The sequence below is a fragment of the Artibeus jamaicensis genome, unplaced genomic scaffold (assembly GCF_021234435.1).
Source record: "Artibeus jamaicensis isolate MK-2021 breed Jamaican fruit bat unplaced genomic scaffold, CSHL_Jam_final scaffold_1964, whole genome shotgun sequence".
In the NCBI taxonomy this organism is placed as follows: domain Eukaryota; kingdom Metazoa; phylum Chordata; class Mammalia; order Chiroptera; family Phyllostomidae; genus Artibeus; species Artibeus jamaicensis.
In genome coordinates, this window is record NW_026522030.1 from 922839 (window position 1) to 937502 (window position 14664).

Sequence of the window (14664 nt, forward strand, 5' to 3'; positions counted from 1 at the left end):
CCTTTTTGAAGGTCAGTGCGGCTGGAGCCCAGGGGCAGAGAAGAGTGGTAGTGAAACTGGGAAAGTCAGCCTCGATGCTGTTTGTCTCTACCAGAACCGTGAAGTAGAGACAAGGATCGAATCTTTATGGGCACTTTCTTGCTGGTGATCTGGAAGACAGCAGGTTATGTGTTGAAACCAGAAAAATAGAGGTTAAAATAGGGACTGCCTTAAAGAGATTTGGCCTGGAGACAGAAACCACAAGGAAAGAACATAGGGAGTGGAGAAGGCGGAACTACAAAACCAATGGGGCTGAACAAGTAGAGGACCACCTGTTCAAGTGTCTAGATTAAAATTTTTCCATTACTCAAAACCCAAAAAGCTTAGGTCATGCTCGCGCCACTTGAGTAGCCAGTAGCTAACAGCCACATTTGCTTCTATACGATGCTTGCTTGCTCGTGTCTATAAAAAGACTTAGCTGTAAGCGCTTAGGGCGGCTCTCGTTTGCAGCTCTTATGAGCACCGTGTCTCCGGACACTCTGAGGGTCCGCCCCTGCGCAGGTTAAAACTTTGGCCAATAAAATAACATCTCTGAATCCTGAAAGTTTCTGACAATTTGTCTCTCGAGTTAGTGGATGCAACATTATGTACCCTCCCAAAGCGCCCAAACAGTTCATCTCAAGCCCACCTTTTTGTAAGGAGGAGAAAGAATAGGTAAGGGGCTGGAGAAAAGATTGATCAGATGAGAGTTGCAGTCCAGCAGTGATCTGTTGGTACTTCTTTATCTGTGATCAGCAACTCAGACGCGGTCTCCAGCTCTTGCGGCCCCGGCCCCCTGGAGCACAAAGGCTGAATTCCCTGATGACATCCCAGAGTCACGCACTTCAGTTTCTGGAATAATAACTTTCCACAAGCACTAATCGCTTAAGCCTAGCAACCATAACTAAAATCTGTAACTCTTTCCCTCTCTCTCTCTAAAGGTTTTATTTATTTGTTTTTAGAGAGGGGAAGGGAGAGAGAAAGAGAGGAAAGGAAACATTGATATGCAAGAGAAACATCAAATGGTTGCCTTCATACACCCCAAACTGGGGAACTGGCCTACAACCCCAGCATGTGCCCTGACCAGGAATTGAACTGGTGACCCTTCTGTTTGCAACACTAGGCTCAACCCACTGAGCCACAGCAGTCAGAGCTAAAATCTTTAACTCTTGAGTTTTCCTATCCATAGGCAGAGAGAGACCTGGGCTGAGACTTTCAGGGTGAGGAAGGGTTAACTAGGAACTGAGGATTGGGTGGGGCCAGGTAGGAGGGCCCCGCCCATTTCTGTTAAATTTACAGACTAAAGAATTCCAGGAAACTGTTTACATAATTGATGATAGGAGCTACATTTACTGAGTGTCCATTGAATTTAGAGCCCCTTTTGCAAGGACAAGCTATCTCATTTCTTTAATTCTAACAGATCCCCGAGAGGTCAAGATAACTATCCCTATTTTAAAGATAAGATAACTGACGTCACCTCAAGTGACCCTTCCCCCTCAAGGGCACACAACTTGGGGAATCACAGGGACAGAACTGGCTTGTTCTATGACAAATTTTATTTCTAATGCCCAGAAGTTCGCCTTGGAACCCTTGAGAAGACCCAGCAAGTGAGCTTTCTTAAGTTGTGTTTTTCTCTTATTTTTGTATTTAATTTGAAAAACAGATAAGACATTCTCCTGGAACAAGAATGCTCCTCCCGAGTGGATGACCTCCGTGACCTCGTTTGAAGATCAGGAGAATACTTTAATACCGCTGGAATGTCAGTTTGGTTGGGTAGATAAAATCGTGTTTCAGCTGGTAGAATTCTTTGGCCCTGGGAGCACGAACAGATTTTAAAAAATGGACCTGACAGCATTAAAAGACTTTTCTGCCTTTTCCAACTAGAGATATGTAAATGACAGAGGTGGAATTTAACACCGTTAGAAAACAACTGACTTCCAATTGCAAAATCAAGTGAAAAATATTTCCTTCCCTGGAAATGATTTTAACAGCGTTCCCTCGGTTCAGTAAAGGACAGAAGCTGATGGGCTTCTAAGGAGCCAAGTCAGCCTCCTGTCTCCTGAGCTTGTCGATTCCTCCCATCTTATTTATGGGTCGGCTGGAATGAAGGCAATTCTCCGAGGCCCGCCCCAAGTCAGAAAGCCCCCCCTCCCGGCCTTCTTTTCTCCCTTCCTCCCTTCCTTTTTTTCTTTCCTTCCTTTCTTCCTAACTTTCGCTCTCCCCTTCCTTCCCTCCCTACTTTATTTCCTTCCCTTTGACTTGTGGTCACAAGAATGTCCAAAACTCTATAAAGATTTTTATTAGAAGATTTTATTTAAGTCAAACTGCCAGGAAGCAGGGTCTCAAATGATCTGGAGAATGGAGTTTGTGGTTTTCCTTTATGCATTTGAAATTGAGGAAAGGGACTAAGGAAAATTACCTGAAGGTGGGAGAATACCAGGCAGGGATGGGATTACAGGATAATTTACAAGATTAGGTGCTCTCTTGAGGCTGGTTATTTCAAAGGCAAGTGCATCTAGGTGCAGAGGAACATTGCACAGCGTTTGTTACAGCCACGTTAAATCTTTTAATTAAGAAGTTATGTGGCCTGGGGCGAGGCTACGCACCACGGCCTGCCCACGCAGGAATTTATGAGAGGTCGTATAATGAAGGTCCTTCTCGCTGAATTCCTTTTCATCCAGGCTTCATGTTTTAGTGGTGACTGGGAGAGAAGGGGGCAGGTGTAAACCTGTCCAGCACAACTTCCACCATGCCCTTCTCCCGACCCTCCCCAGAATCCTTCTGTGGAAAGAATGCCGATCCCCGGTCTTCCCCTTCAAAGTCTCTGGGCCCTGGCTCCAGCCTGGCCCCTGAGCCCCGGGGCTGATGGCCAGGGCCTCCTGCGGGGACCTCATCTGTCTGGTCCTCCGTGCCTTGCTTTCGCAGGCGCAGCACGCCCTGCCTGCTGCCTCCGCCTTGGTACTCTGGGCTCAGCCCACTTCCAGCAAGACTCAGCCCTTCCCCTCACCTTCTGTTTTTCCTGACTCAGTCTACCCCTTCTGGTCACTACTTTAAAACACCTTCCTATTCTCTGGACCTGGGGATTTCCTCACTTATCTAGGGCTAAGGAACACGAGGGAGAGTTGAGGATGAATGAAACCCAGCTTGGAAAATTAATAGTTGGCGATTCTAAGAAACTCACACCCACGTCTGAATCTCAGTTCCTCATGGTAAAAAAAAAAAACTGAGGGGCGTGACTCACCACTCTAGGAGCTCCAGGGTGGAACTCTAATCTCCTTGACCTGGTGTCCCTGTGCAAAGGGCTCAGCAAACTCTGGAAACCTTGACCCACCATCCCCACCCCAGTCCAGCCCACCCTTGTTGATATTTCCCTTCCCAAGGCCTCCAGGAGGCAATTTTCCCTGCCAAGAGCCTTCTGGATTTGCCTTCCAAACCCTGCTTGCCAGGAGTCACCTCACCTCCGTGTTTCTGACAGGGAGCACCTGAGGAAGAAAGGGACATTGGTGAGACAGGAGGACGGGGTCAGAGGAAGGAGGCAAGCTCACCGTCTAGTAGAGGCAGCATAGAAGGAATCTCACTGTGTTCTTTGTCCACCTATCTAGGCATCCATTTCTCCATTTGGTTAACACATGTACTGGCTCGGACACTGGCTCGCAGTGCCCACAGCATCATGGATGAGACATGAGACAAATTCACATGGACTACCGAGTCCTGTGGAGGAAAAGGGATGGCACGGCTACTCCCTCAAGGGGGGAGCGCCTGGGAGAGGCCTGGCAACTCTCTCAAGGGGAGAGCACGCCAACCCTTGCCTAGACAGGCTTTTATTGTTTTTTTTTTTTTTGCACAGGAGTTCAGGTACAACTTATTAATCATTGTCAGGCAGTAAACAGTAGATAGCATACAAAGAACTATTAGGGCTTCTTCTAAGTCAGGGTCTATCAGCTAAAAGGCTACAAAATTTTGGGGAAAGTTTTCTGCCTGGGCCTTTATCATTTAACTAAGAACATTCTTAGGAAAGCAGACTTCACAGGATTTTACATATCCTTTCTCAGGCCTGATCGCCCAGGGAGCCTGCCATTCCCAGCACCGGGCTGCACCACCCTCTGTCATTGTTTTCAGGCTTAAGTCAGGCAGAGGAGGCAGATAGCCAAGGAATTCTGGGGGACTTCTTGCAGACAGACTGAGGACTCAGGTTTCGTCAAAGCCAGGGGGCGAGGGTCCATCACACCCTTTCTCCATAGCCCCCTAAGTCCTTCCCTGGGGCTTCCATGTGATCATGCCTGTCTTAGGTTGTTCCCCCTTGGGGAATCTTACCTGTCGTTGGCTAACTGATAAGCACTGGAGGCCAATTATGGAAAAAGGAGTGGAAGCGGCGCTTCTGCCAGGGAGATAAGCTTTGTCTCCTTAGTGGCTTCAGGTCCAAAGGTCGCTCACTCAGCCTTAGCCATGGGGGGGAGGGGGTTTACAGAACTAGGCAGGGCAGTTCCCAACAATGTACTTTGCACAAACAGCGACTCTGACCCAGGGATGTTTCATGCAGGCCTTGAGTCAGGTATGGAAATTGAAGAGTACTTGTCTTTGCCTCTATGTTTGCAGCAATTCCTTGTATATTCTAGGTATCTATCCTTTGTTAGTTATCTAGGTTGCAAATATCTTCTCCCAATCTCTGTTTTGTCTGTCTATTAATTTGTTGCAATATCTTTCCAAGGTATTTTGCATTTTTTTGCAGTTAAAAATATCCGTATTTTTCTTTATGGTCAGAGTGGTGCATGTATTTAAATAAACCTTAATTATTCTGAGGTAATATTTCCCCTACATTTGTTAATACTTTCTTTTTTTTTTTTTTTAGAGACATCTAAGTGCACCGTAGTTTTATTTATTTATTTATTGATTATGCCATTACATTTGCTCTATTCCCCCCTCCCTTCCCCTCCACCCTGCATACCCCTCCCCCACCATTTCCCCCTTTAGTTCATGAACATGTGTCTCAAATTCTTTAGATTCTGTATTTCCCCTACTATTCTTACCCTCCCCCCTATCTATTTTCTATCTACTGTCTATACTACTTATTTTTCTGTACCTTCTCCTCCCCCTTCCCCTCCTCCCAATCCCTGTTTGCTAACCCTCCCTGTGATCTTCATTTCTATGGTTCTGCTCCTGATCTAGCTATCCTCTTAGTTTGCTTTTGTTTTAGGTGTGGTTCTTAATAACTGTGAGTTTGCTGTCCTTTCACTGTTCATCTTTTTTATCTTCTTTTTCTTAGGTAAGTCCCTTTAACATTTCATATAGTAAGGGCTTGGTGATGATGAACTCCTTGAATTTGATCTTATCTGAGAAGCACTTTATCTGTCCTTCCATTCTAAATGAAAGTTTTGCTGGGTAGAGCAATCTTGGTTGTAGATCTTTGGTTTTCATGACTTGGAATACCTCTGTCCAGCCCCTTCTTGCCTGTAAGGTCTCTTTTGAGAAATCAGCTGACAGTCTGATGGGAACTCCTTTGTAGGTGACTGTCCCCTTAGCTCTTGCTGCTTCTAGGATTCTCTCCTTCATTTTAATCTTGGCTAATGTAATTATGATGTGCCTTGGTGTGTTCCTTCCCGGGTCCAACTTCCTCGGGACTCTCCGAGCTTCCTGGATCTCTCGGAAGTCTATTTCCTTTGCCATCTTGGGGGAAATTCTCCTTTATTATTTGTTCAAATAATTTTTCAACTGGTGGTTGTGCCTTTCCCCCTTCTGGTACCCCTATAATTCGGATGTTGGAACGTTTAAAGATGTCCTGGAGGTTCCCAAGCCTCTCCTCATTTTTCTGAATTCTTATTTCTTCATTCCTTTCTGCTTGATCATCTTTTTCTTCTGTCTGGTCCTCTCCCCTTGATTTGAGTCCCAATTTTCTTTCCATCACTATTGGTATCTTTTGTATCAGCATTCATTTCAATTAATTTAGCTTCCATATGTTTCTCTAATTTGTGACTAAAATCCACCAGTTCTGTAAGGATCTTTATAACCAGTGTTTTGAACTGTGCATCTGAAAGACTGGCTATTTCTTCATCACTTAGGTCTATCGGTTCTGGGGCTCTGAGTTGTTCTAGAGCCATTTTTGGTTTATTCGTGCTGTTTAGTGAGCGAAGCAAGCCTTAGTTGTTTACCAGGACGGGCGACCCAGGTCACTGGTTTGTGACGCTGTGTGTGGGGGCGGGGTCAGAGAGGGAGCGATGGCGTTCCTCTCCGCTAGCCCAGCGCATCCAGTCACTCAAACACCTCGGGCTTGCTTATCCGATCCTAATTGTGCGAGCCTGCTGCACCGCGCGGGTTTCCCTTCTCACTGGTTTCTCCGCACGTAAATGCGTGCGACTGAGCGACCCATCGCGCCTATTCCCTGTGCGCTCCGGCAGCCAGCTCGCTGGCGATCAGCCCTCAGTTGCCTGCGCGCCCTGCGCACAGCCCCGGGAATTTTTTCTTGCTAACCTGCTCTGTTTCTGGCCTCGCTCCTCGTACCGGTCCAGCCGAGTATCTAGTTGTCCTTTGGACTCCGTATTGTCGATTTTCCGTGTGGCTTGGTTGTGACTGCTGTTAAAAATAGTTGTTCTTAGATTTGGTTGTGCACAGAGGCGAGGTGGACCCTCCACCTACTTCTCCATCTTGGCGGAAGTCCTCTATACTTTCTTCATCTTTAGGTCACTTGCTCATCTGTTATGTGGGGGCCGTGTATATGTGTGTGTGTGGATATGTATCAGGAAACTAATTTTATTTTATTTTTTGTATGGACCGTCAATTTCACGAGACACCTTTTTAAAAACTGTGGCAAAGTTCATATAACATAAAATTTACACTGCAAATGGCTGAGCCACTTTCAAGCGTACGTTTCTGTGGCAATTAGCACATTCACGTTGCATGGCCATCGTGCCTGCCTGGTCCAGGGTGTTGCTCATCAGCCACCAGGAAGTGCTGCACCTAGGCAGCCGCTCCCGCTCCCCTCCCCCGTCTCTCGCAGCTACTTAGCTGCTTTCCGTCTCTATGAATTCGCCTATTTTGGCTATTTCATGTGAATTGAATCATGTAATATGTAGCCTTTTGTGTCTGGCATCCTTTCACTTAGCATGACGTTTTCAAGGTTCATCCATGTGGTAGCATGTGTCCTTGTGTATTTCTCATTCCTTTTTGTGCCAAATAATATTCCATGGTGTGGCTGTACCACAGTTGGCTCATCCGTTCATCAGTTCATGAATATTTGGGTCGGTCCCATTTTTTGCTGTTGTTGCCAGTGACCCTATGAACATCTCCACACGAGTTTTTGTTTGCCCAATTCTTTGCAGTCCAGCAACGCCTGCCGAACAGTCTGTTCTGATCTGTCTGACCCTGACTTTCCACTCAGGAGTGGGGCTCTCTCTAGGCTCCGAGTTCTGCTCCGTGGGCCTGCTAATCCACCCGTCCCCAACGCTGTGTGGCAGATTCATCGTTAGAGCTTCGTGGTGCGTCCTGAGAGCTGGGGGGCCAACACCCAGTCTCCTCTCCCGGCTTTGTCAAAACCACCTTGATTAAATTTGACCCTTTGCTCTTCCATGTGAATTTTAGGAGCAGCTCATCGAATTTCACAAAAACTCTTTTGGGCTTTGAGTTCTGGGTTGATTTGAGGAGAACTGCTATATTTATGATGTTGAAGCTGTCTAGCTCATGGGCTCTCTCCCAAAGACACATGCACACCAAGACATTTGCACGTGGCTCTGGTTGGGTCACTTGCCCCCAACTCTTCACCTAGTGAACTCCTTCTTCCCATCTCAGGGTCTTCTGCACCTTGCATTCCTCCTATTCCTCCCTCAAAGCCCCGCTCCATTGTCCAGAAATCATTGATTAGGTGGTTCTTGGTTTAACGTCTGGGCTGCAGACTCCTCCAGGGCCATAACATTCTCTCTGTGTCCTCAGCCTGAAGAACACGGATGACAGGTGGCAGAATCCCAATAAACATTTGTTAAAAGAATGAAAGAAGTACAGGGAGGGAGTCCTTCTGCCCCAGGAGCCCATTGGCCATACCCACAGAGATGCTAAACAAAGTGACTTACTTGGCATCACTCCATGTCCTTTCCTAGGGAGTGGGGGTGTGATTAGGCTGTTTCGGGGGCGAAGTTGAACACAGGGGTGTGTGCAGTTCTTGGAGCAAAGCCCGCCCAGCTGTCAGAGCTGCCTGTGTTTCCCGCCCTGCCCTTCCCCTCCACGGGTTTTCAGCCTCACAGGCCCGCAGCCTTTTCACCACCAGTTACCCATCCTGATTTCACTGCTCCCGCAAACTAGCCATCTTATCCCCGTTTTGCATTAGAGACCAGTGTGTCTCAGAAAAGAAGACGAACCCGTCTTAGGTCTTAGGCCTTTAACTCCTAACACCAAACCCAATGTATATATAATTCCATTACGTAACATAACATAATATACATCACATAATTAAGGTGTTTTCTAGTTCTTCACTCCGCAGAATTTCCAGTTAGATTTTGTAAACTAGATGCCTCCTCTCAAAACAAAACAGTCCAGACACGATGTCGACTTAAATTATTTTTATTTTAGGGTTACTGACATAGACATAAGCCTAAAATTAAGCATGAAGTCTTCACACTTAGAGTTCTATAAACCAACCATAAAACCGAAATAAATCTTCTAATACAAACATAACCACAACACCAATAAAATGCAAATTAACAACATCAAATTAATGTGGCCGATCCTGTGTTGCTGTAGTCAAGACCCTGACGTCGGGTTTAACGGGAGCAGAGTGATGCTCTGACATGTTTTATGTTTCCTGCCTCATCATATTTGATTTGCATCATGAGTGACATTAGTTGAGCCACCATCAGCGTTGGTCATTGTTTTCTTAAACTATGAAAACTCGTTTGTAATTCAGTTTGATGTGCCAAGCAGTTTCAACAATGCATTCTCAAGTTCCGTAAGGAAAAGTGGGAAACAAGCCACTCAGTATGACATTGCTTAGTGTATGTTTACTGCGATACTCACTACCAGTGAAGTACTACAAGCGTGTCCACCAAAGACAATAAAGACACAATTGATGCTCTGGCAAAGCACCCATTGTGCTCACCAAGGCTCGTTCCTGAGGCACCATGTGGGCTCGACAATTCAATTCTCCCACCACTTTACTCCATCGGACCCATAAGAAAACCATTCTCCCAAGCCCAAGATGACAGCCGGCCCACCTCCGGCCTCGGGTGCATCCTTCAAGTATCTAACTGGACCTTCACTTTTCTCATTAGCATGAAACCATTAAAGTTTTTCCTGCGGTCTGTGCTCCGTGTCACTTTTCATGGTGTCAAATTACATGTCCAAGGCACTAAAATATTTAAGAAGCTAATCTCCTAGTCTCTGAAATTGATGTTCATTGGAAATGATCTTGGCAAGAGGAAGCTTTGAGTTTTCACTGGTACAATAGAGGATCCTGAGCCCAAGGTTGGGACTGAGATGACTTTTGTCCTTACAAGTGTCAACTTGTAAAGAAAACATCCAAACCAGTAAGAACTGGTATGAGTTTGAGCCAAACCGATGACAACTGCTGGGAAGCAAAACCTCAACAGATTGAGGAGACGCTGCAGAGAATGGCGTTTTGCAGCTTATTTTATACATTACAGTAAAAAGAGGAGGTGTGAGGGGGTTAAGGGAACTTCGTTGGCCATACTTTAGGGAGGCAGGAGAAAGCAAAGAGGAGGAATCTCTGGGGCTGGGTAAAAAGTAAAGGAGACACGTACTTCTTTTACATCTGTGTGTACAGGATAGTTAACAATTAACAACACAGTAACGATAATTACGAGGGGACTTGTGGTCTCTGGTTTTTCTTTAAGGGGTCTAAAAATAAGGAAAATTACTTTGATATTTTAAAGTTACTGTTATCAGGTATGGTATGTAGATGCAACCCCCCCAAAAAACAAACAAACAAACAAACCAGAAAAACACAGGCTCAGTTAAGGTAAAGATTGACCTTTGTTAGAGAAAAGTATCTGCCAAGGACCAGACTATCCGCCATGAACTGCTTTTAGTTAGAAAGTTCTAATTTTCGCCCATCCTATGTGGTTACTTTAGGTCCCTGAGTTTGGAGGGCCACCGGGGGGCCCCTCCCCATGCACACAAACCAGGAGAGGGCGGCCTGAGGTGCCCGCGCCAACCCACGGGAAGTGCATCGCGGTCCTACTGGGCACGGAGGCACACGCTCTGCAACAGACTGCTTCTTGGTGCCTTTCTTAACAACTTTTTAAAAAATGAAATCATTTATTTATTACTTTGAGAGAGAGAGAAGAAGGGAGGAGACATTGCTTTGTTGTTCTACTTACTTATGCATGCATTGGCTGATTCTTGTATGTTCCCTGCCCCAGGCTCTAACCCGCAACCTCGGTGTTAGGGTGGTGGGTGCCGGCTGCTGTGAAAGAATTCACAAAGAGAAAAAAGTGCAGAGAGTAAAGTTTTATTTACTCTCCAAGAAAGGGAGAGGCGAGTGGTGTGGACAGATGCACCGGCCTGGAGGGGTTGAGGCTTTGAGATTTTCTCGGATTATAATTGGATTTAAAAAGGGTGGGGGGTGCTGCTGGGTTGTCCCCGGGCTGTTGAGGTGACGTAAGCCGAGGCTGCAGTTCCTCCCAATGTTATCTTCTGCCTGCGGCCGTGGGGGGCAGTCAGTATCGACGTGTTCTTGCCCACCGCTTACTTCCAGTCCACAGAAGCTCAGACCAGTAAAATGGCAGTCATGCCTAACAAAGTCATGGCCTGCGCAACAAACAGCGCGGCCTTACCCGTTCGCTTGGTACCGCAGAAAGATGCTCTAACCAGCGCAGATACCCCGCTGGGGCCCCTTCTAAACAGTTCCAGTGGAGAACCCCAGGGGGCGTGGAGAGCTCAGTTTAAGGCACCCTGGGCTCAAAGATCGCTACGTCTGTGCACCAGCACCGAACGGACACGCACCAGGTGCCGGAGGACAAACCCTCACTCCTCGAGCTCAGGACTTGGCCTCGGGGGGAGGGGAGGGCTAGAACAGCGAGAGCCCTCTAGCCTGTCGCTGCCACGTCTAGGCGCTTCCTTCCCCAGGAAACAATGGTGGCTCGGACCTCCCAGGCTGTCCGCTTCCTCACCGCGTGGCGGGGCGCCGGGGCGCCGAGGCCACTCCTTAAAGAGCAGGGTGACAGACCCCACCCCCTCTGACGCCGGGTCCCCCACCCCCACCCCCACCCCCACCACGTGCCGGCCCAGGGTAGCAAAGGCCCAGCCTGCCACCGTCACCAGGGATTTTCTTTTCTCTTTTTTTGCTGATTTCAGGCTTTTTTCTGCCTGAGTGAAATGAAACAAACACCCCCTCAGCCTCCGGGCCACCGGACGCGCACGCACCGACTGGCCTCAGAGCCCGGACGCGCCAGCTTCTCCGCTGTCTGTGTCCGGGGCGGGATCTGCTTTGCATAAATAGCCGCGGGCGGCGCCACTCCCCGAGTGCTCTGCCGCCGCCCAGCGCTCGCCGCCGCTCCGCGCTGCTGCCCGCTGCGCTCTCCCCGCTGCCCCAGGGAGCGCCGGCGGTGCTGCCGGAGCGCAGGCGGCACACACGGCCGGCTCCGCCCGAGGCGGCGTGAAGCGGACCGCGGGTCCGGACAGCCGAGGCGCGGTTCGTTCCGGGGCGCACCCAGCTTCTGCGGATCAGGTGGGTCCCGCAGGGCTCCGCCCGAGGTCCCCGAGGCCGGGAGCAGGGCCAGACCCCCAGGTTGTGGGCTGGGGCGCGGAAGAAGTGGGGAGAGAAGGGCTGCCGCTCCGGCCCTGCCCGATTTCTGCCCTGCGCTCCTGCTTTTGTTCTCGTCTCTGCCTTCCCAAGCGGACCCCATCACTGTCCCCATCCGGTCCCCGTCGCTGTCTCTGCTCAGCCTTCCAGATTGGGGCCTGAGGGGCTGCGGGCGGAGGCCTCCGACTCGGGTCCGCGGCGAGAGGGCGGAAGGGAGGAGGCTCAGGGGGCAGGGGTAAGACCACCGAAGAAGTCTCAAAAGCACTGAGGAGTCTGTCCCCGTCTCTGGGACAGGAAGGAAGCATGGCTCTCGCCCAGGACTGGATGGGAAGAGGCCGTGTCTTGGGAAGGGGAGCCCGGGCGTAGAGCGAGGGGTGCATGGATGCAGGGGAAGAAGTGAGCGCTCACAGAGCGAGCACCAAGCCAAACACTGGGCATGAGGAAAGTTTCGGGTTTTGTAACTTTTGCAGCAAAGGGCATGCTTCTTGGGATGATGGGGTGTGAAAGGGCCCCTTTAACTCTGCAACGAAAGGACACCACTCCACGTTAGGAAAAGGCAGAAAAACAGCCAAACGGAATGACTACACAAACTCTTGAAAGGCGGCCAAAAAAACAGCGGGGGGGAAAAAAATGTCCGGCGGGGGGGGGGGGAAGACGAGCGACCAGAGATTCCCCTATCTTCCCGCTGGCCCTCGGGGAAGGAGGAGGGCCGTGCGGAGGGTGTCAGCGTCGCCCCTCCCCTCAGGAGGAACCCAGACCCAGGCGGCTGCTTTCGTGGCTTCGCAGGACTTTTGCCCTCTTTCAGGGTCCTGAGCAGGCCTCGTTGCTGCAGTCATTCACCTGGGTGTGTCTCAGGAGGCAGGAGATGCAGGAGGGAACCACTGGCCCTGCCGCCTCCTGTCCCGGAGACGCGTTCCCAGACCCTGCCTGAGTTTCCAGGACTCGACTGGGAAAAGGAATACTGCCCTGAGTCAGGACGAGCCGAGTGCGGAGGGGCTCCTGTGTGTTAGGGGCGTCAGGGAGAGGATTATAGTTGTTCCTGTGCACGTCTGTGCTTCTTTGGCTACACTAAGCCCTTGTTCGGAGTTATCTCTAGGGTATACCTTGCCTCCCTTACCAGATGGGGGGCAGGTGCAGATCCCAGTTACTGTTCCAAGTAACAGGTGTCATTGGCTGAATAAGGCAGGTTGGAAGCGGGGGAAAGAGTCCCTAGGGTTTACTGCGTCCAGGGGATTTCAAATTATGCCCAAGGATCCTGGCTCAAGGGCCTAGACGGTGGAGAACCGGTTCAGTTTTGCCTTTATCTCTTCTATATGCTGATAACTCCCAGAGGTGGTGGTGGTTGTTTTTAACTTTTTTTTGTCTTTTAACATTTTTTTTTTCTTTTACTGATTCCAGAAAGAGGGGAAGGGAGGGAGAGAGGGAGAGAAACATCAATGTGAGAGAGAAATGTCCATCTGTTGCAAAGTGCCTCATGGGGGTGCCCCAACCGGGGACTGAACCTGAAACCATGTGCCCTGACCAGAATGGAACTTGGGACCTTTCGGTCTACTGGACCACACCAAATCAACCCGGCCCCACAGGCCAGGGAGGGGCCATGTTTAATACCAAATTTCTGAGACCCAGCCTGCAGAAACTGAGCCAGGAGGGTGCACAATGATCTGGGCAAGCTCCTTTAGTAGGATCTTACCTCCTAAAACCTGTAGGCCAGGGGTACGTTTCCCTGGCCACTGTGGCGCTAAGCAGTCATTTCTCTAGCTCTCAGCCCCAATTCACTTAGACCCTAACTCCAGGGCCCCAGGGTCCCCACCCTCCTTACCCTTCTGTGAGCAGAAGCCAGTGCGTCTCAGCCTCTGAGCTTTTCCAGGACTTTAGGGGATATTCACATGTGAGCTGGTTCCACGGGCTGAGGTCAGACAGAATTAGGTTCCCCAGCAGCTGGTCAGCACAGGGCTGTGTCTTAGTGCAGCCCCTCAGGGTGGGGTAGGTGTCATTAACCCATTTCACAGTTGAGGAAGTGAAGGCTCACTGGTCAGCTTTTAAATCGCAGCTGGAGCCCTGGCTGGTGTAGCTCAGTGGATTGAGCACAGGCCTGCGAACCAGACTGGACAGACAGATGTCCCTGAGATCAGAACAAAGGCAGGGAGAATGACTGAAGGGGGGGGGGCAGCATTGAGTGTGAGGGACTGGCACTCATCCAGGTGAATTCACAGCATAAATACAATTTTGTTTGAAATGAATGTGTTCTGCCCTGTACTTTCACTTTATTGTTTATTTTATGGATTCTTTAAAAGTATGTGCCTTTCAAATTTTGAAAGTGTAATTGATATACAAGAAAATCTACAAATCTTAAGTGTTGTGTTTAAAAGTTTTGACAGTTCTTTACACCTGTGTAACCGCCACTCAAAATAAGATATAAAATATGACAACATCCTAGAAGGTTACCACTTCCAATCTTCCTTCTGCCCGTCAAGGTAACCACTTACTGTTTTCTCACAATTTATTAATTTTGCCTGCTCTTGGACTTCTCATACATGGACTTATACCTTATAGCTCTTACATGTCTGGCTCAGTGAAAGACACTATTGCACTGGCCATAATGTCTTTCAAATTGAGCTGTATTGCCGCATATATGAGTAGTTGGTCCCTTTTTATTGCTGAGTAGTATTCCGTTGCACGGATGTACCATGATTTGCTTATCCACTCTCTTGTTAATAAACATTTGGGTTACTCTCAGTCTGGCTGTTATTTCTTTGTCTTTCTTTTCTTTTTAAGGTTTTATTTGTTTATTGTTAAGGAGAGAGGGGAAAGGAGGGAGACAGGGAGAGAAACATCAATGTGTTGTTGCCTCTCATGTGCCCCCTAATGGGGACCTGGCCTGCAACCCAGGCATGTGCTGCCCT

General features: G+C 48.8%; 1 protein-coding gene across 1 annotated transcript in view; it reads left to right on the plus strand.

Annotated features, from left to right (window-relative positions):
* The first annotated feature begins 11475 nt into the window (after positions 1–11475).
* GGTA1 (glycoprotein alpha-galactosyltransferase 1 (inactive)) overlaps positions 11476–14664 on the plus strand; it is a 51840-nt gene continuing 48651 nt past the window's right edge. The window contains exon 1 of the mRNA XM_037142166.2: positions 11476–11686. The gene's annotated coding sequence lies outside the window, so the exon portion shown is untranslated. The remainder of the gene's footprint in view (positions 11687–14664) is intronic.